Source organism: Thamnophis sirtalis, unplaced genomic scaffold (assembly GCF_051295495.1).
Source record: "Thamnophis sirtalis isolate CommonGarterSnake01/CBP01778 unplaced genomic scaffold, rThaSir2_p1.2 scaffold_9, whole genome shotgun sequence".
Classification (NCBI taxonomy): Eukaryota; Metazoa; Chordata; class Lepidosauria; order Squamata; family Natricidae; genus Thamnophis; species Thamnophis sirtalis.
This window is the reverse complement of record NW_028261389.1, coordinates 5,282,501-5,309,314: the sequence shown is the minus strand read 5'-3', so window position 1 is coordinate 5,309,314 and position 26,814 is coordinate 5,282,501. Positions and strand designations below refer to the sequence as shown.

The following is a 26,814-nucleotide window of genomic DNA, read 5'->3' as shown; positions in this document are numbered from 1 at the left end:
CTCCGACATTCAATCCTGCGTTGACTTCTACAAAGAGGGCCGTGTGCACAAGTAGCTTTTTATAGTCTGGAGAGGAGCTAATGACCACCAGCTGAGTACAATCACCTCCTGTAATGGCGTAATTGTTCCTGACGCCTAGTAGCTCTTCGATGGTGTGCATCCAGGAACAACTCACTGCTGGCTTCTGGATCACTCTCCCTTGTCTCCTCCCCACTGGTCCAAGGCTCAGGCGCCACCTGGTGGCCAGCCAGTCTCTCTGCACCCTGCTCAGAGTCGGAACCCTGTCCAGGGTCCTCAACATCCTCCAGAGCCGACTCATAGGGCTCCTCGCTGTCGGAGTCTGGTGGCAGCTCCAATGGCTCCTGCTGGGCCACAACACAACTTGTGAGTTGGGACCCCTTTGGGGGTCGAATGACCCTTTCACAGAGGTTGCCTAAGACCATCAGAAAACACATATTTTTGATGGTCTTAAGAACCGAGACACCAATGTTATGGTTGGGGATCACCACAAAATGAGGAACGTTTTAAAGGGTTGTGGCATTGGGAAGGTTGAGAACCTCTGCCCTAAATGAACAGATCCTCAGCTTCTTACTTTGTGTGCCTCTTCACGAGCCCCAACCTTCCCTGATAGCTGTTGGCTCCCTATTTCCTGCAGTAAATCGACTCTCCACCATGCCTGTCCTTCCTCCTCTTTCTTCTGTCCTTCCTTCTACTCAGCTGAGGCTCCTTCTGTCAAACTCCTTTCTCTTCCTAAGACCTTGTTTGAGAAAACCTTCTCCTCCCCTGCCCTCTGTTTTCTTTCTTTTTTACTTTCTTCCCTTTTTCCTCCCACTCTTTCATTTCTTCTTTTTCTTTTCTTTACTCACCTTTCCTGTTCCTCTCTTGGAAAAAGTTTTTTCCTTGATGTTTTCTCTTTGCAACTTGGCCTCATATCCACCACATTTTGATGATTTTCTTACTAGCCTCTTCTCGGGAACCGCTCCAAATTCGATGGCAGAAAACACGGCTTCAGTAATAGAGTTGCCAATGCCAGACCTGGAGGCGATAGAACGGCTGCACCAGAATTCATGCCGCCTTGCGTTGAATTCATAGAAATGCAAATTCCTCTCCCTTAGAAGCAACGGTCTCATCTTGTTCTCTCTGGAGAGAAGGACTTTGGCAGTTCCGAATCAAATCCCAAGATCTGCGTATCTCTGGTTTAGAGGGCACAGAGTAATATTCATGGGGAAGCGGTTGAGAAACGGATGCTTGGCCCACCAGCAATATAGGAGATTCGAAGTCCAGGGGCAATAGGATAATAGAGCTGCAGGAAGGCAGAAATAATTTCGTAGGCATTTGGTTCCTTTTTTATTACTTTATAAATAACTGTAAGTGGTAAACATAAAAAATAGAATGGAATGGAATAGAATTAGAATTAGAATTAGAATAGAATTAGAATAGAATTAGAATAGAATTAGAATAGAATTAGAACAGAATTAGAACAGAACAGAATAGAATTAGAATAGAATTAGAATAGAATTAGAATAGAATTAGAATAGAATTAGAATAGAATTAGAATAGAATTAGAATAGAATTAGAATAGAATTAGAATAGAATTAGAACAGAACAGAATAGAATTAGAATAGAATTAGAATAGAATTAGAATAGAATTAGAATAGAATTAGAATAGAATTAGAATAGAATTAGAACAGAACAGAATAGAATTCTTTTCTGGCCATTGGATACACAAGGAATTTTTCTTTGGTGCAAATGCTCTTTGGTGCATATCTCATGCTCCTTCCTCTTGTTTACCCAATGACGACATCCCTGTGAGGTGGGTTGGGCTGAGAGAGAGTGAGAGATCCAAAGACATCCAGCTGATCATGCCTAAGGCAGGACTAAAACTAGAACTCACCTTCCTTTCCCTTCCCTTCTCCTCCACTTGTCGTCTTTCTTCCTTCCTTTCCCTTCCTTTTTCCTCTCCCTTTTCCTCTTTCCTCTTTTGTTCCTTCTTTATCTATTCACCTCTTCCCTTCCCACCTCATCCTTGTTCTTCGTCCTCTCTCGTCTGCCTCTTCCTTCTCCTTCGCCTTTTCCATCAAATTCCTCTTTATTCCTAAGAGCCTCTTTGGGAAACCTTTCCCTTCCCTTTCCTCTCTTACCTTTTCTCTTTCCTTTCTTCTCTTTTTCCTCCCTCGCTTTCCTTCTTTCCTTTTCCTTTCTTTCCCCACCCATCCCTTCTTTCTCTGTTTACCAGTTCTCTTCCCTTCTTACATTCCCATTCTTCCATCCAGAAGTGTAAACAATTCTCACATTGATCATGGAACTTTGCTAAATCAAAATCCCCTCCCTCTCCCCCTTCTCTATAGAAACATTCCACTAGACTAGAAGGACCAACATATCAAGCACATGGCCATGTGGCTGCTGTGGATCTTCTCCCTGGCTGCCTCTTTTCTCCTGCCTGCAACTGGAGAGGTGGTGAGCAGTTTCAGACCCTGCAGGCAGTTCTTCTTGGATGGAAGAGTCCCCAACCTGAAGCCAATGAATCCAGCCAGAATCTGCCAGTTGTATAGGAACATGTATCGGTTTGCCACAATGTACGACAAAGATCGGCGAATCCCCCTGTTCTCAGCTTATAAATATCAACCTGGTGCGGGTGAGAGACCAGAGGACTGGATGATCGAACCGCAGGTAAGAGGAGCTCCTATCCTGAAGCTAAACATTCATCAAACGGACGCTACCTTAAACGAACAGTCAGTGGTTAGGAAATAAAGCAAGATGGAGAATTTAGGAGTTATTTATACAACATTATTCCCAGGGTTTATCAGGAGCCAGGCTGTAAGAATTCTGTTCACCTCACTATCCACCTGTCAACTCTTAAAGTTGCCATGGTGACGAAAGGGGGGAATGCATTCCACGCATAGTTTCGGCTAGAGTCGGATCTCAGATTATTGCAGGAGGTTTGCGAGGGGTGTACCTCATTGGGGAATGTGATTTATGACACAGACTGAGGGGAGGGAAGGAATAGGGGTAAAGGTCAGCTATAATTCAAATGAGACTCAGACCTGACTGCGTAAGGTCTTGCCAAATGGTGCTCCTAATAAATGACTAGATTTCTTTTGAAACTCGGCTTGAGAGTCATGAATCAATTAGGGCATCTTTCGGAAACCTGGCATCACTTTGGCAAAGTCCTACTTCCACCTGATTCTTTCCCCAAAGAACCAAGTTCAGAGATCACCCCGAAACCACTTCAAGCTCAATCAATGTGTATTCTCCACTAGAGTTCAGCTTAAAATGGGCTCCCCAAGAGGGTCAGTCAGGGGCCTCAATTTCAGGAATTCCCAGAAACTTCCCTGTTGTCTGGGATGGCTGGAAGATGCTATCCAACCTGTCTTTTCAGAGTATCCCACACCCCGTTCCCTGGCTCACTCACCCAGATTCAGGGCCTTTGACTCAGCATTATGGAAATGCTAATCAGACACACACTGTTTGTCCTTTCTTATTCCCAGCTTGCCCTGCCTGGAGATCAGGAAAAAAAAAGTATGGAATTGGAAGAGACCTGTAAGATCGACCGTTTAAGGCTTAATAACAGCCAGGCTGTTCAACTGGATTACAAAGAGGGTGCTCTGCAGGACAAGGGACACATGGTACCACCCAACCATCAACCAGATCAGGATAGCAAAGATGCCACCTTCACCTTAACCAACATCGTGCCCCAGTTTCGCCAACTCAATAATGGACAATGGAGAATATATGAAGAAAATATAAATGCAGCAGGATGCCAGCATACATATGTCATTGTGGGTGCAGTGCCCGGGAATAAAGCCATCAATGATCGAGTGAATGTACCCAGTCATATCTGGGCTGCAGGTTGTTGTGTGCTTCAAAACAATCACAGAAGCTCATGGGCTGTCATTGCTAAAAATGATGCGGATAGAGTGGACCATCTTACGTTGAAGGCGCTGCAAGACAAACTTAAGGATCTGTACAGGAAGAATGCAATTGATCTTTTCAATAATGCTTGTAATGCAGCTCAAAACTGAGCAAATGAAGGCAAAGTAGAAACCTAGGAGCTTAGTTGTTCCACATATGGAAAAAAATGCTGTTAGTTTTAATCCTGGTTTGATCTGTAGTTTCTTTTGGGGGGGGGCTCAATGTTGTGAAAATCAGGCTGTTTGATTAGATGATGCTTCAGAGGATTAAGCAAACACAGAAAACCAATGAGTCCAATAATCAGATGAAGGGCAAAGTGGTGACACAGCTAAAACAGGGTCTGCTTTATTAGAGTTTAGAGGTTGGATGGGCTCGATCTGATTTCAGCCCATGTGCAACTTGTTAGAAATAAACCACAATGAAAAGGAATGATTTTCAGTCCATTGGACTGTGTGGCAGGGAAGACGACCTATAGGGATCCAATTTGATTTCATGCTAAATAAACGCTTCTATTTGATACAAGTAGTCCTCAAATTACGACCGTTTCTCTTTGAAATTATGACAATGCTGAGAAAAGTGTCTTGCAAGCAATCCACGCACATACGACTGTTTCCGTGTTCCTGTGATCCTATGATCAAAACATGGGTGGCAGGTATTTATGGTGCCCCAAAGTCACCATTTGCAATCTTCCCAGGGTTCCTCTCAGAAGCAAAACCAGCAGGAAGATGGTTTCACTGTATGACTGCAAATCAAAATGGTTGCAAAATTGGGTGTTACCCACTTAACAATGCCATCTCTTAGCGATGAGGCTTCAGCTCCAATTGTGGTTGTACGTTGAGGACTTCCTGTACATAACTGCTAGAATTCTTTCTCAATCGCTTTCTTACTTTTTGCAATAAACTTGCTTATTAAAGATTTGTGTCCTTGTGTGACTTTCAGTGTATCAATCCAAAAACGCTTCATCATTCTATTTTGCACAATATTATCAGTCATTTATTCAATCAACCAATCAGGGGTAAGTGTAGGAGGGTTGCAGGGAAGAGATACATGGCTAACAGTTCCAGGTTTCCCCCCCTCTTTTGGCCTTGATTGATTGATTAAATGCCATTAATTTGGTCTGTCATATGAAACTTCACAAACAGAGATCGGTGATGGAGTGATCACCTTTGTCCAATAATCCTAAATTCTTGAGTTCTTTACTTAGAAACATTTGGATCCAATGTGGATTAAGTCCAAAGAAGTGTCCATAGTATTTGGGGTCTTGATACAATTTTTCCATTGCAAGTTAAATTCCACTTTCCAAAACAGAGAATCTAAACTGGCAATAGCAATAGCGCATAGACTTATATACCACTTTACAGTGCTTTACAGCCCTCTCTAAGCAGTTTACAGAGCCAGCCTCTTGCCCCCCCCCCCCCGCCACAATCTGGGTCCTCATTTTAATGACCTCAGAAGGATAGAAGGCTGAGGCAACCTTGAGCCAGTCAGGATCGAACTGTTGGTAGTGAGTAGTGAGTTAGCCTGCAATATTACAGCTCCCCCCGCCTCCCGCCTCTCAGAAGAGGGGCATCCGTAGCAGTTGCTTTCTAGGTGATTTGGTTGTTTAGGGGAATGCTGGATGGAGAATGTGACCTGCAGGTATATTGAGATAATTATATCCTGATATCCACCCATTTGGCTGACTTTTTACTAGCCCTTTCTAGGGCTTTACTAGCATTGCCGCCACCGCCTCTTTCAGCCCCAGCACAGCGTCTGCGTTTCCACCAAGGGCCGCCCGTCGGGCTGGACGCTGACCTCAGGGGGCAAGCGGGCATGATGGGGGACCGCCGGCAACGCCGCGTGGAAGGCAGGGAAGCATGGCAGGGCTGCGGAGAAGGGCGCAGGGGCAGCTAGCTAAACCCCGCAGGGTTACCAGGCAGCCAGATCAGAGGCGCAGCGCTTCAGATAGGCAAGCTGCAGAGCAGAGGCTGGGTGGGGTGGGGTGAGCGAGCGGTGGCCAGGGAACCTGTACGTGGGCATGACCAGGCCACCGTCGCTATCGGTTCGGAAAGGCAGGGCCGATTTCCACTATCTATTCGGCTGAACCGGACCGAACCAGTAGAAACCTACCTCTGCCCTGAGCCCATTTCAAGATCAAGATGTATTCTCTACTAGAGGGCAGCTTAAAATGGGTTCCCCAAGAGGGTCAGTCAGGGGCCTCGATTATCAGAATTCCCAGAAACTTCCCTGTTGTCTGGGATGCCTGGAAGATGCTATGCTTTGAAGTGTATCCCGCGCCCCATTCCCTGGCTCACTCATGGTATAACTTTCCTCAGATTCAGGGCCCTTGACTCAGCGTTATGGGGATGCTAATCAGACACAATGCTTGTCCTTTCTTATCCCTAGCTTGCCCTGCCTGGAGATCATAATACGACCCAAGGTGGCGCAGTGGTTAAATGCAGCACTGCAGGCTACTGCTAGATCAGCAGGTCAGCGGTTCAAATCTCACCGGCTCAGGGTTGACTCAGCCTTCCATCCTTCCGAGGTGGGTAAAATGAGGACCCAGATTGTTGGGGGCAATATGCTGACTCTCTGTAAACCGCTTAGAGAGGCCTGAAAGGCCTATGAAGCGGTATATAAGTCTACTGCTATTGCTATTGCTATAATACAAAAAGTATGGCATTGGAAGCGAACCTGTAAGATCGACAGCAAAAAGCTTACAAAGAGCCAGGCTGTTGAACGGGATTAGAAAGAAGGTGTTCAGTACCACAAGGGACACTTGGCACCACCGTCCCATCAACCAGATCAGGATAGCAAAGATGCCACCTTCAGCTTAACCAACACCGTGCCCCAGTTAGGCAAACTCAATACTGGAGAATGGAGAATATATGAAGAAAATATAAATGCAGAGGGATGCCAACATACATATGTCATTGTGGGTGCAGTGCCCGGGAATAAATCCATCAATAAACGTACCCAGTCATATCTGGGCTGCAGGTTGTTGTGTGCTTCAAAACAATAGCAGAAGATCCTGGGCTGTCATTGCTGGAAATGACACGGATAGAGTGGACCATCTTACGTTGACGGAGCTGCAAAAACAACTTGCTACTCTGAACGGGAAGAAAAAAATTGATCTTTTCAACAGTGCTTGTAACGAAGCTCAAAACTGAGCTCACGAAGCAAATGAAGGCAAGTACAAACCTAGGAGCTTAGTTGTTCCACATATGGAAAGAATGCAGTTAATTTTAATCCTGGTTTGATCTGTAGCTTTGGGGGCGTGGGGGCTCAATGTTGTGAAAATCCAGCCCGTTTGATTAGATGATGGTTCAGATTATGGAGCAAACACGGAAAATCAATTAATCCAATTATCAGATGAAGAGCACAGTGGTGAGACAGCTAAAACAGGGTCTCGTTTTTTAGAGCTTAGAGGTTGGGTGGGCTCGATCTGATTTCAGCCCATGTACAACGCGTTAGAAAAGAAACTGCAGTTCTATCTTAAAACCAATTGTGCTCAATGTGGGCAAAGAGGTTTTAAGCATCTGGTCCTCTTGCTACCGGGGTTTTCAACACTTCTTCATGAAGCAGAGAAAGGAAACAACCCTCAGTTTCTGGGTCTCTTTCTTGCCTGTGGATTTGCCAGACGCGGAGGCGATAGAACGGCTGCACCAGAATTCATGCCGCCTTGCGTTGAAGTCATAGAAATGCAAATTCCTCTGGCTTAGAAGCAAAGGTCTCATCTTGTTCTCTCTGGAGAGAAGGACTTTGGCAGTTCCGAATCAAATCCCAAGATCTGCGTATCTCTGGTTTAGAGGGCACAGAATAATATTCATGGGGAAGCGGTTGAGAAACGGATGCTTGGCCAACCAGCAATATGGGAGATTCGAAGTCCAGGGGCGATAGGATAATAGAGCTGCAGGAAGGCAGAAATAATTTCGTAGGCATTTGGTTCCTTTTTTATTACTTTATAAATAACTGACATATCGAATCAAATCGAATAGGAATAGGTCTCTCCCCCCTCTCCCCCCCTCTGTGTGTGTGTGTGTGTGTGTGTGTGTGTGTGTGTATGTGTGAGCGCATGCGTGCGTGCGCCGGGATTCCAGCCGCAGGGTCCCTGCAGATCCTCTCCATCTCTTCCTGCTTTAGCTGAAGACTTTCCGTTAGCTTCCCTTCGGATTGGGGGGTTTCTATGACCCCCAAGTCTATGGGGTGCGCCACCCCTCCCTCATCCAGCGCAGCCACCCTTCCTACGGCTGGAATCCTGTGTTTGCGTGTGTTCTGAATTAGGGGGAGGAAGCGTTGATCTCGGACTTCGGAGCTGGGAAAGGAAAGACCCAACAGCAGCACCAATGGGGATTCTCCCTGCTTGAGCGTCATCGGTCTCCGGGCAGAGTCCTTTGGGACTTCACCTGAAGGAGGAGGAGGGAGTTCGTCAAAGAGAGCGTGGGGACCAAAACTGGATGCAGGATTGAGGGAGGGGCGACGAAACGTTTGTGCGCGTGCGTGAAGGCGCTCCAGGACTGCCCAGCCAGCCCGCTCAAGGACCCCCAAGTCTTTACTGGCCGACGCGCTGCGACTCCCTCTCAGTAACCCACTGCAGCCCCACTCCACGCCGGACCTGGGGAGGAGGACAAAAAGAAGCCCACCCTCCCCTCAGGACTGGCCTGAACTCCCCTTGAACTGCGCCCCCCTTCTCCTCCCTCAGGAGAAGTCAAGGGAGACTCTGCCCAGGGACCGATGACGCTGCAGAAGGGAGAATTCTCATTGGTCCTTCCGCTTTTCTGGGCACTCCCTTTACCGCAGTTCCAGGAGTGGAGAGTGAGACATCCAAAGTCATCCAGCTGATCATGCCTAAAGCAGGCCAAGAGCAAGTCAGTTTCACGCTGTTGCTTTAAAAAAATAAAAGCAATGATTTCTTCATATCCTCAGCTGGAGTCAATCTTAAGGTAAAGATAAACGTTTCTCTCGCACATATGTGCTAGTCGTTCCCGACTCTAGGGAGCGGTGCTCATCTCCGTTTCAAAGCCGAAGAGCCAACGCTGTCTGAAGACGTCTCCGTGGTCATATGGCCGGCATGACTAAATGCCAAAGGTACACGAAACACTGTTACCTTCCCACCAAAGGTGGTTTCTCTTTTTCTACTTGCATTTTTACATGCTTTCGAACTGCTAGGTTGGCTGGGGCAAGTCGTGGGAGCTCTTTCTGTTACGCAGCGCTAGGGATTTGAACCGCCGAACTGCCAGCCTTTCTGATCGAAAAGCTCAGCGTCTTAGCCACTGAGCCACCTTGGAGTCAATCTTAAAGTAAAGTAAATTAAGATCTCCTTTAACAATTAGGGAGGTAATAATACCCGGATCAAGGAACCATCAACCACACTCCCCTTTTCCTGCTTGGAACTGGGGAGCTGGGGGGCCGTTTCAGACCCTACAATTAATTCTTCTTGGGTGGAACACCCCCTCTGTCTTGGACGAACTCCCTCCTCCTTCAGGTGACGTCCTAAAGGACTCTATGAGACCGATGACGCTCAAGCAGGGAGAATTCCCATTGGTGCTGCCGCTGGTTCTTTCCCTTCCCAGCCCCAAAGTCCAAAATCAGCGCTTCCTCCCGTTAATTCAGGAAACACACACACAGACACACACACACAAACACACAGACAGAGGATTCCTGCCGTAGGAAGAGGTGCTGCGCTGGATGAGAGAGCGGTGGCGCACCCCATAGACAGGGAAGACTTGGGGTCACAGAAACCGCTCAATCCGAAGGGAAGCTAACGGAAAGCCTTCAGCTAAAGCAGGAAGAGGCGGAGAGGATCTGCAGGGATCTCATCCTCTTCCCCGCCCACCCCTCACTCTTCCCGCGGGAATCCTCCGCTGGGCTCTTTCGGGGAAGGCGCCGCTTCGCTTCAGGAGAGAAAAACGCCGCAATTTCCTCCCTTCCAACACGCGTCTCTCTTGCTCAGAACGTCTGGACGAAGCAGATTTCCCGCCCCTCAACCCCGATTGTGTCGGGGTCTCCCTCTTTCTTTCTGTGCGACAAAGCAAAGCCCCGAATGGAGACCCTGGAATAAAGTTTGGCCGTTTCTCCTCCGTTTTCCGCTTCTTTCTTGGGAGAACTTCGAGGTCTTCGCCTTAATTTCAAGGTCCTCTCGTTCAGCAGAGAAAAACATAGAAAGGGACCTTTTGGAAGAAATGGTGAAACGTAAAAGGGCAGAAATATTGTGGAGTCGTGGTGAGCTCCCCCCCCCCCCAGGAATTGGCAGGTTTTGGCTGTGAAACAGAAAGCAGCCCTCAAACCAAAGGCTCCTTTGGATTCTTTTTCTTATCCTGGTCTAAAATAGAAAATAAAGGTAGTAGGGAAAGGGGAAAGGGCGTGTAGGATAAAGGGGGGAAAGGAAAGGAAAAAAATCTCTTTTGAATGAAGCAGAATACAAAGTGAAATTTCTCAATTTCTTTTTTTTTTTTTTGCAATTTGTTTTTATTTTTAAACATAAAAAACAACATAAAAAATCTCATCCATTACATACAGCATGTCGTTTGGTTACATATTCTCAATTACATTTACAATCACAGATTTTTCATCTAATATAACTAAATACCTCACTTTCATTGTACAATGTATATTCATTCAATTACAATTAATATTTTTTTCAATGAACCTAATTCCCTTACATCCTTGATTGTCTGTTTAATAACAATCTACCTTTATATAATCACAGATCCCAATATGTAAAAGATTTACCAACCATTTATATTTGTATATCACTGTTTTCAATTATGTATAATCCCACCAATGAACTATTGAGTATGCTTATGTTCATTATTGTCCTTGTACATCATACCTTCAAACAAAGATATTATTCCTTCATTTTTCAACAAGGTATTCTGAATAGTCACTTCATATATATATAACAATTTTAATTACCTCCTTATTAAAATTATTTATCAACAATAATATATCTTTATAATATATACTTAGGGTTATACATTATATCACCAATCCTCTATCAAGTATACATAAATTCATTGTTATCCTTATCCATTTTAAAACAAAAAGTTCTAAAGTATTCAATTCATATATGTATCAGCCTTTCATTATATCATTGTTAATCTATTTCACAGCATAATTATATTATCGCTTAACTCTTTCAATTAAAACATAAGTAAAACATTTTTCATTTCCAGGTTTCCCCCCCCAGCCACTGATAAAACAAGTCCCACATCTTATAGAATTGCTCGTCTTCTTGTTCTCTAATTTCAAATGTCAATTTACTCATTTCAGCACACTCCATTATTTTTCGAATACCTTCTTCCTGTTTTGGTATTGTTTCATTTTTCCAGTTTTTTGCAAATACGATTCTGGCTGCTGTTGGAACATTTACAATATTTTAAGTCTTTGTTACAGATTTCTGGTATAATTCCCAATTGCCCTTCGGATAGTCATTCACACCCTTGTCACCTCAAGACTGGATTACTGTAACGCGCTCTACATGGGGCTGCCCTTGAAGAGTGTTTGAAGACTTCAGTTAGTCCAGAATGCAGCCGCGCGAGCGATTGTGGGTGCACTTAGGTACACCCACATTACACCTATCCTCCGCGAGCTGCACTGGCTGCCTATTGGTCTCCGGATACGCTTCAAAGTGCTAGTCGTTACTTTTAAAGCCCTATATGGCATCGGACCTGGCTACCTGAGAGACCGCCTCCTGCCAATTACCTCCCACAGACCGATTAGATCGCACAGATTAGGCCTTCTCCGAATTCCATCGGCCGGTCAATGTCGGCTGGCGACCCCCCGGGGGAGGGCCTTCTCTGTAGCTGCTCCGGCCCTCTGGAATGATCTCCCCGTTGAGATCCGGACCCTTACTACCCTTCCGGCCTTCCGCAAAGCGATTAAGACCTCGCTGTTCCGGCAGGCCTGGGGCTGTTGAGTTGTCCAGCCCCACTTCAGGTTTGTGAATGTTGTGCAATTTTAAACTGTTGTTTTATTTTTTATATCCCCTCTCTCCCTTTTTATTGTAAGCTGCCCTGAGTCTCTTTGAGAGTGGGCGGCATACAAAATTAATTAATTAATTAATTAATTAATAGATCTCTGGTTTAAGATCTATATGTTTCTGCATCATTTTCTCCACCCACATGTGAATTTTAGTCCAGTATCTTTTAGCTTCAATGCATGTCCAGCACATGTGGTAACATGAGCCCGGTATCTGATGACATTTCCAACCATTTTCTGATTTATTCTTGGACATTCTTGCAATTCTTGTTGGGGGTTTTTGTGCAATGCACCATGGGAGGATTGGCACCATTTTGCCTATTCCGTCCCTGTTTTGATAGCCCCAGCTGCTTCTTTGGGGGGGAGGGGGGGCTGGACAAGAGAACTGAAAGTTTATGGGTCACGTTCCCAGCCACGCCCTCCAGCTCCATGACCTTTTTAACCCATGTTCCCCTGGGCTAAAAGACAGAAGGGAGAGGTTGGAGCATCGGGAGGAGCCCCTCCTGCCTCCTCCTGTTCTCCCGTTCCTTTCCTCCCCCTTCCCTTCTTTGAGTCTTGACCTTCTAGGCTGCCTTCCAGCTTTATCACAACTGGCCACAGCCGACCGACCATGACTTACTCACCAAGGACAACCTGTCCTGGCCAACGTTTCCTGGGACAACTCGCTGTAGCTCACTCGCCAGGGAAAGAGACTTACACTAATATCAAAGAAACGGTGGCATCACATCATTAAAGAAAGAGTTCAGAGAGAAAGGAAAATGGTTAGATTATCCTTTCTTTCTAGATTATTTTAAATAATTGCATTGAATAATTGAATTGTCCCGCAGTGCGTTTTCCCATTGGGCTCAGAAGGTTTTCACGCGGCCAGTTGGCCAGGGCCAGGTGGCCCAGCTGGACTTTATCTGCCCTAGGCCAATCCAACCTTGTTAACTTGCTGAATCAGAGCTCGATCATGGTTCCTTCTCTTTCTCAGGTAGAAAAGTTGGCCTCATTGTTGACTACACCAAATATAATATTTCCCATACTTTGATTTCTATCCCTCTCTTGGCAATTGTCTTTTCATAATGTGTGTTCTTTGCCGCTATTCACCACAACTTCTGAATATTTGCCGGGGTCTGTTCTGGAGTTGAAGGGAGGGACTAAATACAGATAACCTGTAAGTTTTTCATTATCAGCTTGCAAAGCTTTAACCCCGTCTTCCTCCTCCCTTTACCCACAGAGTCAGTTCCACAGAAATGTCACCCTAGACAAAGTACTTGTCAAACCATCAAAAGGGCAGGCATGCATTCATTTCTTTGGAAAGGAAACAGGAAGAATATAAATATAAATCTTGGAGCAGGGCTTGGATCAGCATTGGGACTCTTCTCCCTCTCCTTGACTTCTTCTGGCCTCCAAGCAAGAGACTGGTTGCACAAAGTGAAATTTCTCAATTTTATTTTTTTTGGAATTTGTTTTTATTTTTAGACATAAAAAAACCAACATAAAAAAAATCTCATCCATTACATACAGGATGTCGTTTGGTTACAAGTGTTTTTGCATCCATATTCTCAATTACATTTACAATCACAGATTTTTCATCTAATATAACTAAATACCTCACTTTCATTGTACAATGTATATTCAATTACAATTAATTTTTTTTCCAATAAACCTAATTCCCTTACTGTTGTGTCCTGGCCAGCAGATGGCGCTGTGCAAGGCGCCTCTGATTGGCCAGGACGCGCCTGCCTCTCGGCGGGAGAAACCCTGCACTCCCATTGGTTCCCAGTCTGACAGCTCCCTGTATAAATAGCTATCAGACAGGGGTTTTGTTGCCTGTTTCTTGTCTTAAGTTCTGTTCGAATAAACCGTTCTAGTTGCTGTTAACCGGTCTCCTCAGTCATTTACCTCAGAACCCAAAACTGGCACCAAGGACTGGAGAACCGGATCCTTACTGCGTGCCTCCCATGGCTGCAGCTATTGTCTTTGCGCTGTTCAGGCCGGAGTCTGAGGCATGGGATGCGTTCTTAGAACGCTTTGAATGTTTTCTTCTCGCCCATGACCTCATGGGCCTGTCCATTGACAGGAAACGCGGCATTTTCCTTCACTACTGTGGGGCTGACATGTTCGCTACAGCTTGAGCTCTCTCCGTGCCCTTCCCGGTCTATTCTGTGCCTTGGGACCTGCTCCTATCCCGGCTTAAGCTCCATTACAAGCCCATTACAAGCGAGGACGCCGCATGCGTACGTGAGGACGCCGCTGGCCTCGTTCCAACCGATCCGGTTGGAACGGGGCGAGAAACCGACCCCTGGGTAAAGCGTTTGAGAAACTTGATTTGGCGCAGGCGTAAACAGCTGCCTGTTGATGCCACCTCTGTGGCTGCGCAGACAATGGTCACGCACCGCGGGGCTTTCAAATGTAAGCGCCTTCAGTTTGGAATTAGCATGGCCCCTGGCATTTTCCAGGGCCTCATGGAGCGTTTGCCAGCCCGACCAACACAACACAACTAGCTCCGACTCCGCGCAGCCCGCCACATTCTCATCAGGACACTTACCATTGCAAACTGGCACCAGGGCCAGGGTGGGTCCTCTGGCGTTGTTTGCGCAGCCAATCCAGCGGAGCAGAGACACTTGCGTTCCTCCTTCTTCAGCGGTGGCCATACCCGTACTGAGACACTCGCAGCACATGCGCAGACGCCCCGACTACGTCCACGAATACGCTTACTCAATCCAGGGGAAAGGGATGTTGTGTCCTGACCAGCAGATGGCGCTGTGCAAGGTCAATCTGATGGGCCAGGAGGCACCTGTCGTTCGGCGGGAGAAACCCGGCTCTCTCATTGGTTCCCCCTCTGACAGCTCCTGGTATAAATAGCTGTCAGACGGGGGTTTGTTGTCTTTTGCCTGTCACAAGTTCTGTTCTAATAAACCATTCTAGTTACTGTTAACCGGTCTCCTCAGTCATTACCTCAAGACTTAAAAAAGAGCATCAGGAGAAGCCCCTCCTGCCTCCTCCTGTTCTCCCGTTCCTTCTCCTCTCTTTCCTCCCCCTTCCCTTCTTTGAGTCTTGACCTTCTAGCTGCATTCCAGCTTTATCACAACTGGCCACAGCCGACCGACAATGACCTACTCACCAAGGACAACCTGTCCTGGCCAACATTTCCTGGGACAACTCGCTGTAGCTCACTCGCCAGGGAAAGAGACTTACACTAATATCCAAGAAACGGTGGCATCACATCATTAAAGAAAGGGTTCAGAGAGCAAGGATAACGGTTAGATTATCCTTTCTTTTTAGATTATTTTAAATAATTGCATTGAATAATTGAATTGTCCCGCAACGCGTTTTCCCATTGGGCTCAGAAAGTTTTCACGCAGCCAGTTGGCCAGGGCCAGGTGGCCCAGCTGGACTTTATCTGCCCTAGGCCAATCCAACCTTGTTAACTTGGTGAATCAGAGCTCGATCATGGTTCTTTCTCTGTCTCAGGCAGAAACATTGGCCTCATTATTGACTACACCAAATATAATATTTCCCATACCTTGATTTCTATCCCGCTCTTGGAAATTGTCTTTTCGTAATGTTTGCTCTTTGCCAATATTCACCACACCTTCTGAATATTTGCCATGTCCTGTCCTGGAGTTGAATGGGACTAAATACAGATAACTTGTGGGCCAGTTTTTACATCCTCCCTTTACCCACAGAGTCAGTTCCACAGAAATGTCCCCCTTGACAAAGTACTTGTCAAGCCGTCAAAAGAGCCGCCATGCATTCATTTCTTCGGAAAGGAAAGAGGAAGGAGCCAGAATATAATATTTCCCATACCTTGATTTCTATCCCTCTCTTGGAAATTGTCTTTTCGTAAGGTTTGCTCTTTGCCGATATTCACCACAACTTCTGAATATTTGCCGGGGTCTGTTCTGGAGTTGAATGGGACTAAATACAGATAACCTGTAAGTTTTTCATTATTAGCTTCCAAAGTTTTAACCCCGTCCGCCTCCTCCCTTTACCCACAGAGTCAGTTCGGCAGATTGGACCAATCCTTTGGTATTTCCAGGGCCCCGTGGGCCAAATATAAGCCCATGAATTTGACACCGCTATCTTAGAGGAACAGTCACTGGATAGGAAATAAGGGAAGACAGTGGATTTAAGAATTATTTGTACATGATTAATCTCAAGAGCTTTTAGAAGCTTGGCTGTAAGAATTCTGCTGTCCACATTGGTGAGGTTCCACTTCCATCTTTCCCCAAAGAAGCAAACTCAGAGTGCCCAGAACCCCAAATTTCAAGCTGAACTACAGGAGAGTTTCAAGCAGGCTCCCCCAGAGGGTCAGTCAGGGGCCTCAATTTCCAGATTTCCCAGAAACTGCCCCAAATACGCAAAGTGCCATGGAAGCGTCTCCCACAACCCATCCCCTGGTCGACTCAGGGTAGATCTTTAACCAGATTCAGCGTATTTGATTCTGTCTTGTGTGGATGCTAATCGGGCGCATTGCTTGATGTTCCATATTCATAGCTTGCACTGCCTTGGGATCATCAGAGAAGTGGCATGGAACCGGAAGGGACCTGTCGAATCAACCCCCTTTTACTTGCAAAAAGCCAGGCTGTACAGCGCGATTACGTCAACGCTTTCCTATATGACAAGGGACAGTTGGCGCCAGCATCCCAACAACCGAATGAGAATAGCAAAGCTGCAACCTACACCTTAACCAACACCGTGCCCCAGTTTCAGGAACTCATGAATGGAGAAGGGGATGAATTTTTGAGTAGTATGAGCCAACGTACAGCAGAATGCAGTGAAACGTATGTCATTGTAGGCGTGGTGCCCAGTCATAATTCCATCTCTGGTGGCCGAGTGAATAAGCCCAGCCATATCTGGGCTGCAGTTTGTTGCGTGAGGAAATGGGAACAAAAGCAGACTTGGGGAGTCATTGCTGAAAACAATCAGGATAAGGTAGAAAATGTTAGCCTCAAGAAGCTGGAAAGTGAACTTAGTCACAAATACGGGAAGGAAGGAATTGATCTTTTCAATGGCGATTGCTATTGATGAGATTAATAATCAATAAGGTCATTCTCTGTCTGCAAAAGAGAGTTCACAGACACCCCCACCCCAAAAAAGCAAAGTATATCCGGAGCAGCTTAGTTCTTCAACATATGGAATGAATGCAGTTATTATAATCCCTCTTTGATCCGTATCATTTTTGGGGGCTCAATCTTGTGCAAATTCAGGCTGTTTGATTAGTTTCTGGTTCGGATTATGGAGCAAATCCAGAGAATAAATTAATCCAATGATGAGATGATGAAGGGTGCAACGATGACACAAGTAACAGTTTTCAGTCAATTGCACTGGGCGGGTTGGAAGAAGATCCAACCCGCCCAGTGCAATGGTGGCGCAGTGGTTAGGGTGCAGTACTGCAGGCCACTTCAGCTGACTGTTATCTGCAGTTCAGCGGGTCTAATCTCACCGGCTCAAGGTTGACTCAGCCTTCCATCCTTCCGAGGTGGGTGAAATGAGGACCCAGACTGTGGGGGCATTATGCTGACTCTGTAAACCGCTTAGAGAGGGCTGAAAGCCCTATGAAGCGGTATATAAGTCTAACTGCTATTGCTATTGCTATTGCTATAGATCCGTTGGAGTCAAATTTCCTCTCACGCTCAATAGGGCTTCGATTTGACACAGGTCGTTCTCAGCTTACAACCATTTAACAACTGTTTGAATTTAGGACAAGACTAAAAAAACTACTAACAATCTATGTGTGACTGTTGCAGTGTCCCATGGTCCCATGGTCAAAATGTGGCTGCTTGGCCTGTATTTAGGATGGTTGCAGTATCCCGAGCGTTGTGAAAATTGGGTGTGACCCACTTCACTATAACATCGCTTAGTGACAGAGTTCCTGTTCCAATTGAGGTCGAAAGCTGATGCCTTTCTGTACGTAACTGCTTGAATGCTTTCTCTGTCGGTTTCTTAGTCCCTGCAATAAACCTGCTTATCAAATACCTGTGTCCTTGTGCTGCTTTAGAGTACATTCAATCGAGAATAACTTGAATATCCACTTTTGCACAGTATTATCAATCAGCCAATCCGTCAAATGATAAATTGGTTGATCAATCGATCATTGGTATGTCTATTGGGGGGGGGGGGAGCAGAATACAAAGTGAAATTTCTCAGTTTCAAAGCCTGTTTTTCCTTCTGCTGTACATTCTTAGTAAATGTGGTGCAATTCTATAACAACCGATCCTAATCAGCAAATCCTACAAAGAAGATCCTTCTGGCTGGAGGGTCAGAGAGGAGCCAACACCGGGCTTTTCCAGAGGTGTCCGGGGATGGGAGCCTCTGAGGGGGGAGGGTTCTTCCTAGACCCCTTGACAAGCTCCTTCCCAATGCAGGTTTTCCGGTCATGAAAACGAGCGTTGAGTGCGTTAGTTCAGGGCCAGTTTGACGTTGAGAGACTCTTTGAATCTTGTGGTGCAGAAAAGGTCCGTTTATACTGGAAGGAAAGTTGGGTTCTGACAGCTGGAGGTTTCTGATTGGGCCGTTACTAAGTGAAATACAGGGTTTTCTGCTTCTGATGATCAGAAGTTTCTTAGAGCCTGACCTTTGCTGTTTTAATTACTTTCATTCATTTCTCCACACTACCTTGTTACCCTGACGGGTTGAGGGTCTCGGCTCCTGTTCTTTGGGGGTTTTGTGCAATGCACCATGGGAGGACCAGTATCATTTTGCCCATTCCGTCCCTGTTTTGATAGCCCAAGCTGCTTCTTTGGGGACCCTGGACAAGAGAACTGAAAGTTTATGGGTCCCTTTCCCAGCCACGCCCTTGCAGCTCCTCCAGCTGCACCTTATGACCTTTTTAACCTATGTTCCCCTGGGCTATTCCTGCCCCCACCCAAAAGGCAGAAGGGAGAAGTTGCCTTAGCATCGGGAAGAGCCCCTCTTGCTTCCTCCTGTTCTTCCTTTCCGTCCCCTCTCTTTCCTCCCCCTTCCCTTCTTTGAGTCTCTACCTTCCAGGCTGCCTTCCAGCTTTATCACAACTGGCCACAGCCGACCGACAATGACCTACTCACCAAGGACAACCTGTCCTGGCCAACTTTTCCTGGGACAACTCGCTGTAGCTAACTCGCCAGGGAACAAGGCTAACACTAATATCAAAGAAACGGTGGCATCACATCATTAAAGAAAGGGTTCAGAGAGCAAGGATAACGGTTAGATTATCCTTTCTTTTTAGATTGTTTTAAATAATTGCATTGAATAATTGAATTGTCCCGCAGCGCGTTTTCCCATTGGGCTCAGAAAGTTTTCACGCGGCAAGTTGGCCAGGGCCAGGTGGCCCAGCTGGACTTTATCTGCCCTAGGCCAATCCAACCTCAAGGCCTTGTTAACTTGCTGAATCAGAGCTCGATCATGGTTCCTTCTCTTTCTCAGGCAGAAAAGTTGGCCTCATTGTTGACTACACCAAATATAATATTTCCCATACTTTGATTTCTATCCCTCTCTTGGAAATTGTCTTTTCGTAAGGTTTGCTCTTTGCCGATATTCACCACAACTTCTGAATATTTGCCGGGGTCTGTTCTGGAGTTGAATGGGACTAAATACAGATAACTTGTAAGTTTTTCATTATTAGCTTCCAAAGCTTTAACCCCGTCCGCCTCTTCCCTTTACCCACAGAGTCAGTTCCACAGAAATGTCCCCCTAGAAAAAGTACTTGTCAAGCCATCCAAAGAGCAGGCATGCATTCATTTCTTCGGAAAGGTAACAGGAAGAATATAAATATAAATCTTGGAGCAAGGCTTCGATCATAAGTGTGACTCTCCTCTCCCTACTTGACTTTAACCCCATCTTCCTCCTCCCTTCACCCACAGAGTCAGTTCCACAGAAATGTCACCCTTGACAAAGTACCTGTCACGTCAACAAAGGAGCAGCCATGCATTCATTTCTTGGGAAAGGAAACAGGAAGTAGCCATAATATAAATCTTGGAGCAGGGCTTGGATGAGCATTGAGACTCTTCTCTCTCTACTTGACTTCTTCTGCTCTCCAAGCAAGAGACTGGTTGCACCTGTGAGTATTGTTCTGGGTAAGTCACTGTGGGATGCTTTGTTATGGGCTGCAGCCGTTGTCATAACCTTCCTGTGCAAATGCTTGAATTATGCGCTTTCCATCCTGGATACAATCACTGTTCTTTGCAGAGATGGCAGCTTTTGGTTTAGACAACTCAATCTTCTATCAGAAGCACAAGAATTGTTAAACCAATTATGGTTAACGTGGGCAAAGAGTTTTAAGCATCTAGTCCTCTTGCTGCCAAGAGGCCCAGACAGGGAATTCCCCCGAATATCTGGGTGTCTTGCCTGTGGATTTGTCAGACAGAGAGGCGATAGAATTGCTGGTTAGAATTGCACATCAGGCAACAAAACCTTCACGGAAAGCTGAATTGACCCAGAAATCTACACTGGTAAGACCACAATTGGGATGCCCTGCCCTTCCTTCTCTTCTATCCAGAAATGTAAACAATCTGGTTGGCCTCCATCTGAACATGTGGAACAGCTGGACTTTATGAGCCGTTGGGTATATTCCACTTGAAACTGATTCTCCCGTTGCTAAATCAAAATGTTTCTTCTTCTTCTTCTTCTTCTTCTTCTTCTTCTTCTTCTTCTTCTTCTTCTTCTTCTTCTTCTTCTTCTTCTTCTTCTTCTTCTTCCTCCTCCTCCTCCTCCTCCTCCTCCTCCTCCTCCTCCTCCTCTTCTCATTCCTCTTCTCCTGCTCCTTCTCTTTCTCCTCCTTATCCTATTCCTCCTTCTCCACCTCCCATCTCTCCCACCTCTCCTCTCTCTCTCTCTTTCTCGGCAGAAAATTCTACTGGAAGGACCAACCGACCAATCGCATGGCCATGTTGCTTCTGTGGATCCTCTCCCTGGCTGCCTCCTTTCTCCTGCCTGCCACTGGGGAGGTGGGGAGCAGTTTCCAACACTGCAGTCAGTTCTTCTTTAATGGAAACCCCCCCTCCAAACTGGTGCCAACGAATCCAGCCAGAATCTGCCAGCATTATATGGGCAGCTATCGATTTGCCACAATGTACGACAAAGATGGGCGCATCCCCCTGTTCTCAGCCTATAAATATAATCCTGCTTCAGGTGCATCAAAGGTGGTTTGGAAGATTGAGCCACAGGTAAAAGGAGTTCCTATTTTGAAACTAAGCCTTCATGAAATGGAGGTCACCTTAGAGAAGGGGTCTCCAACTGAATTTCTCCAAGGTCTGGATCAGCATTGTGGTTGTCCTCTGTGAGCCGGCCACAAGGGAGGTGGGAGGAACGGACGGCAGATTGGACCAATCCTTTGGTATTTCCAGGGCCCCGTGGGCCAGATATAAGCCCTTGAATTTGACACCGCTATCTTAGAGGAACAGTCACTGGATAGGAAATAAGGCAAGACAGTGGATTTAAAAATTATTTGTACATGATTAATCTCAGGAGCTTTTAGAAGCTTGGCTGTAAGAATTCTGCTGTCCACATTGGTGAGGTTCCACTTCCATCTTTCCCCAAAGAAGCAAACTCAGGGTGCCCAGAACCCCAAATTTCAAGCTGAACTACAGGAGAGTTTCAAGCAGGCTCCCCCAGAGGGTCAGTCAGGGGCCTCAATTTCCAGATTTCCCAGAAACTGCCCCAAATACGCAAAGTGCCATGGAAGCGTCTCCCACAACCCATTCCCTGGTCGACTCAGGGTAGATCTTTAACCAGATTCAGCGTATTTGATTCTGTCTTGTGTGGATGCTAATCGGGCGCATTGCTTGACGTTCCATATTCACAGCTTGCAGAGCCTTGGGATCATGAGAGAAGAAGCATGGAACTGGAAGCGACCTGTCAAATCGACCCCAGTGAACTTGCAAACAGCCAGGCTGTATGGAGCGATTACGTCAACGCTATGCAATACGACAAGGGACAGTTGGCGCCAGTATCCCACCAACCTGATGAGAATTTCAGATCTGCAACCTACACCTTCACCAACATCGTGCCCCAGTATCAGGAACTCATGAATGGAAAATGGGCCGAATTTTTAAGTACTATGAGCCAAAGAACAACAGGATGCCGTGAAACATTCGTCATTGTGGGCGTGGTGCCCGGTCATGATTTCATCTCTGGTGGCCGAGTGAATAAGCCGAGTGATATCTGGGCTGCAGTTTGTTGCGTGACCAAAAACGACGAAAAACAGTCCTTCGGAGTCATTGCTGAAAATAATCAGGATAGGGTACAAAGCTTTAACCTGAAGGACCTGGAAAGTGAACTGAATGGCAAATACGGGAAGAAAGGAATTGATCTTTTCAATGGCGATTGCTATTGATAAGATTAATAATCAATAAGGTCATTCTCTGTCTGCAAAACAGAGTTCAGAGACACCCCCACCCCAAAAAAATGCAAAGTATATCCGTAGCAGCTTAGTTCTTCAATATATGGAATGAATTTTGTTATTATAATCCTAGTTTGATTTGTATCATTCTTTTGGGCTCAATCTTGTGAAAATCAGGCCGTTTGATTAGTTTCTGGTTTAGATTATGAAGCAAATCCAGAGAATAAATGAATCCAATGATGAGATGAAGGGTGCAACGATGACACAATTCACAGTTTTCAGTCAATTGCACTGGGCGGGTTGGAAGAAGATCCGTAGGAATCAAATTTCCTCTCACGCTCAATAGGGTTTCGATTTGACACAGGTCGTTCTCAGCTTACAACCATTTAACAACTGTATGAATTTAGGACAAGATTAAAAAAAACTATTTACAATCTATGTGTGACTGTTGCAGTGTCCCATGGTCCCATGGTCAAAGTGTGGCTGCTTGGCCTGTATTTAGGATGGTTGCAGTATCCCCAGCGTTGTGAAAATTGGGTGTGACCCACTTCACCTTAACATCGCTTAGTGACAGAGTTCCTGTTCCAATTGAGGTCGAAAGCTGATGCCTTTCTGTACGTAACTGCTTGAATGCTTTCTCTGTCGCTTTCTTAGTCCCTGCAATAAACTTGCTTATCAAAGATCTGTGTCCTTATGTTGCTTTAGAGTACATTCAATCGAGAATAACTTGAATATCCGCTTTTGCACAGTATTATCAATCAGCCAATCCGTCAAATGATAAATTGGTTGATCAATCGATCAGGGGTGTGTCTTTGGGGGGGGCAGAGAAAAAGCACATTGCCAACAGTTCCAGGTGTTTTTTTCTAATGTTGGCCTTGATTGATTGATTTCATGTCATTAAGTTGGCGTTAGATCTCTTATAACCCAGGTCGCCTAGAGAGATTCAGGCGTCCATCAAGGCCTTCATTGGCCCCACAATGGCTGGTAAAATCTGCACCCCAATCTTTCCCACAGGCAGCCCCACAGTCAGGGCCACTTAGTCATTAGCAGCCTCCCAATATCTCCTTGGCTGCCCCAAAGAAGAGGGAGTCAGCAGCTCCAGGCCCTGGGGAGAGAGGAAGCGTTTTCCTGCAGCTTCGGAAGAGGGAATGCCCAGAAAAGCGGAAGGACGAATGAGAGATCTCCCTTCTGCCGCGTCATCGGTCTCCGGGCAGAATCTCCCTTGACTTCACCTGATGGAGGAGAGAGTTCGGCGCAAAGAGAGAAGTGGAGAAAGTGGGAGGGGGATATTTTCTGTCTAGGGGGGAGCAGTTCAAGGGGGGCTCATGCCAGGCCTGGAGAGGAGACCGATGACGCTCAAACAGGGAGAATCCCCATTGGTGCTGCCGCTGGTTCTTTCCCTCCCCAGCTCCAAAGTCCGAGATCAACGCTTCCTCCCCCTAATTCAGAACACACGCAAACACGGGATTACTGCCGTGGGAGGAGGGGCTGCGCTGGATGAGGGAGGGGAGGCACACCCCATAGACAGGGAAGACTTGGGGGTCACAGAAACCCCCCAATCCGAAGGGAAGCTAACGGAAAGCCTTCAGCTAAAGCAGGAAGAAACGGAGAGGATCTGCAGGGGTCTCATCCTCTTCCCCCCTCTCCCCCGCCCACCCCTCACTCTTCCCGGGGGAATCCTCCGCTGGGCTCTCTCGGGGAAGGCGCCGCTTCGCTTCAGGGAAGAAAAACTCCGCAATTTCCTCCCTTCCAACACGAGTCTCTCTTGCTCAGAACGTCTGGACGAAGCAGCCCCGTCAGATTTCCCGCCCCCCAACCCCGATTGCGTCGGAGTCTCCCTCTTTCTTTCTGTGGGTCAGGAGGATCCCCCTTTTCCTTGCAAAGCAGCCCCGAATGGAGACCCCGGAATAAAGTTTGGCCGTTCCTCCTCCGCTTTCCGCTCTCTTCTTCGGAGAACTTTCAGCAGAGAAAAGCATAGAAAGGGACCTTTTGGAAGAAATGGTGAAACGTAAAAGGACAGATATATTGTGCAGTGGTGGTGAGCGCCCCCCCCCCCCCCCCCCCCAGGAATTGGCAGGTTTTGGCTGCGAAACAGAAAGCAGCCCTCAAACCAAAGGCTCCTTTGGATTCTTTTTCTTATCCTGGTCTAAAATAGAAAATAAAGGTAGTAGGGAAAGGGGAAAGGGGAGTGTAGGATAAAGGGGGGAAAGGAAAGGGGAAAAATCTCTTTTGAATGAAGCAGAATACAAAGTGAAATTTCTCAATTTCTTTTCTTTTTTTTTTTTTTTTGCAATTTGTTTTTATTTTTAAACATTAAAAAAAAATCTCACCCATTACATACAGGATGTCGTTTGGTTACAAGTGTTTTTGCATCCATATTCTCAATTACATTTACAATCACAGATTTTTCATCTAATATAACTAAATACCTCACTTTCATTGTACAATGTATATTCAATTACAATTAATATTTTTTTCAATAAACCTAATTCCCTTACATCCTTGATTGTCTGTTTAATAACAATATACCTTTATATAATCACAGATCCCAATATGTAAAAGATTTACCAACCATTTATATTTGTATATCACTGTTTTCAATTATGTATAATCCCACCAATCAACTATCGAGTATGCTTATGTTCATTACTCTCCTTGTACATCATACATTCAAACAAAGATATTATTCCTTCATTTTTCAACAAGGTATTCTGAATAGTCACTTCATATATATAACAATTTTTAATTACCTCCTTATTAAAATTATTTATCAACAATAATATATCTTTATAATATATACTTAGGGTTATACATTATATCATCAATCCTCTATCAAGTATACATAAATTCATTGTTATCCCTGTCCATTTTAAAACAAAAAGTTCTAAAGTATTCAATTCATATATGTATCAGCCTTTCATTATATCATTGTTAATCTATTTCACAGCATAATTATATTATCACTTAACTCTTTCAATTAAAACATAAGTAAAAGATTTTTCATTTCCAGGTTTTTTCCCCCAGCCACTGATAAAACAAGTCCCACATCTTATAGAATTGCTCGTCTTCTTGTTCTCTAATTTCAAATGTCAATTTACTCATTTCAGCACACTCCATTATTTTTCGAATACCTTCTTCCTGTTTTGGTATTGTTTCATTTTTTCCAGTTTTTTGCAAATACGATTCTGGCTGCTGTTGAAACGTTTACAATCAAATATTTTAAGTCTTTGTTACAGATTTCTGGTATAATTCCCAATAAAAAGATCTCTGGTTTAAGATCTATATGTTTCTGTATCATTTTCTCCAACCACATGTGAATTTTACTCCAGTATCTTTTAGCTTCAATGTAAGTCCACCACATGTGGTAACATGAGCCCGGTATCTGATGACATTTCCAACACTTTTCTGATTTATTCTTGGACATTCTTGCAATTCTCGTTGGGGGTTTTGTGCAATGCACCATGGGAGGATTGGCACCATTTTGCCTATTCCGTCCCTGTTTTGATAGCCCCAGCTGCTTCTTTGGGGGGGGGGGCTGGACAAGAGAACTGCAAGTTTATGGGTCCCTTTCCTAGCCACGCCCTTGCAGCTCCTCCATCTCCACCTTATGACTCCCCCCCCCATGTTCCCCTGGGTTAAAAGGCAGAAGGGAGAGGTTGCCTTAGCAGGAGCATTGGGAGGAGCCCCTCCTGCTTCCTCCTGTTCTCCCGTTCCTTCTCCTCTCTTTCCTCCCCCTTCCCTTCTTTGAGTCTTGACCTTCTAGGCTGCCTTCCAGCTTTATCACACCTGGCCACAGCCGACCGACCATGACCTACTCACCAAGGACAACCTGTCCTGGCCAACTTTTCTTGGGACAACTCGCTGTAGCTCACTCGCCAGGGAAAGAGACTTACACTAATATCAAAGAAATGGTGGCATCACATCATTAAAGAAAGAGTTCAGAGAGAAAGGATAACGGTTAGATTATCCTTTCTTTTTAGATTATTTTAAATAATTGCATTGAATAATTGAATTGTGCCACAGCGCGTTTCCCATTGGGCTCAGAAAGTTTTCACGTGGCCAGTTGGCCAGGGCCAGGTGGCCCAGCTGGACTTTATCTGCCCTAGGCCAATCCAACCTCAAGGCCTTGTTAACTTGCTGAATCAGAGCTCATGGTTCCTTCTCTTTCTCAGGCAGAAAAGTTGGCCTCATTGTTGACTACACCATATATAATATTTCCCATACTTTGATTTCTATCCCTCTCTTGGAAATTGTCTTTTCGTAAGGTTTGCTCTTTGCCGATATTCACCACAACTTCTGAATATTTGCCGGGGTCTGTTCTGGAGTTGAATGGTATTAAATACAGATAACCTGTAAGTTTTTCATTATCAGCTTCCAAAGTTTTAACCCCGTCCGCCTCCTCCCTTTACCCACAGAGTCAGTTCCACAGAAATGTCACCCTTGACAAGTACTTGTCAAGCCATCAAAAGAACAGTCATGCATTCATTTCTTTGGAAAGGTAACAGGAAGTAGCCAGAATATAAATCTTGGAGCAGGGCTTGGATCATAAGTGTGACTCTTGTCTCTCTACTTGACTTTAACTCCATCTTCCTCCTCCCTTTACCCACAGAGTCAGAAATGTAACCCTTGGCAAGTAC

The 26,814-nt window shown here is 45.5% G+C and overlaps 1 protein-coding gene across 1 annotated transcript in view; it reads left to right on the top strand.

The window, feature by feature from the left end:
• Window positions 1–26,814, top strand: part of LOC148044014 (endonuclease domain-containing 1 protein-like) — a 76,964-nt gene that overhangs the window by 29,475 nt on the left and 20,675 nt on the right. The window lies entirely within an intron of this gene.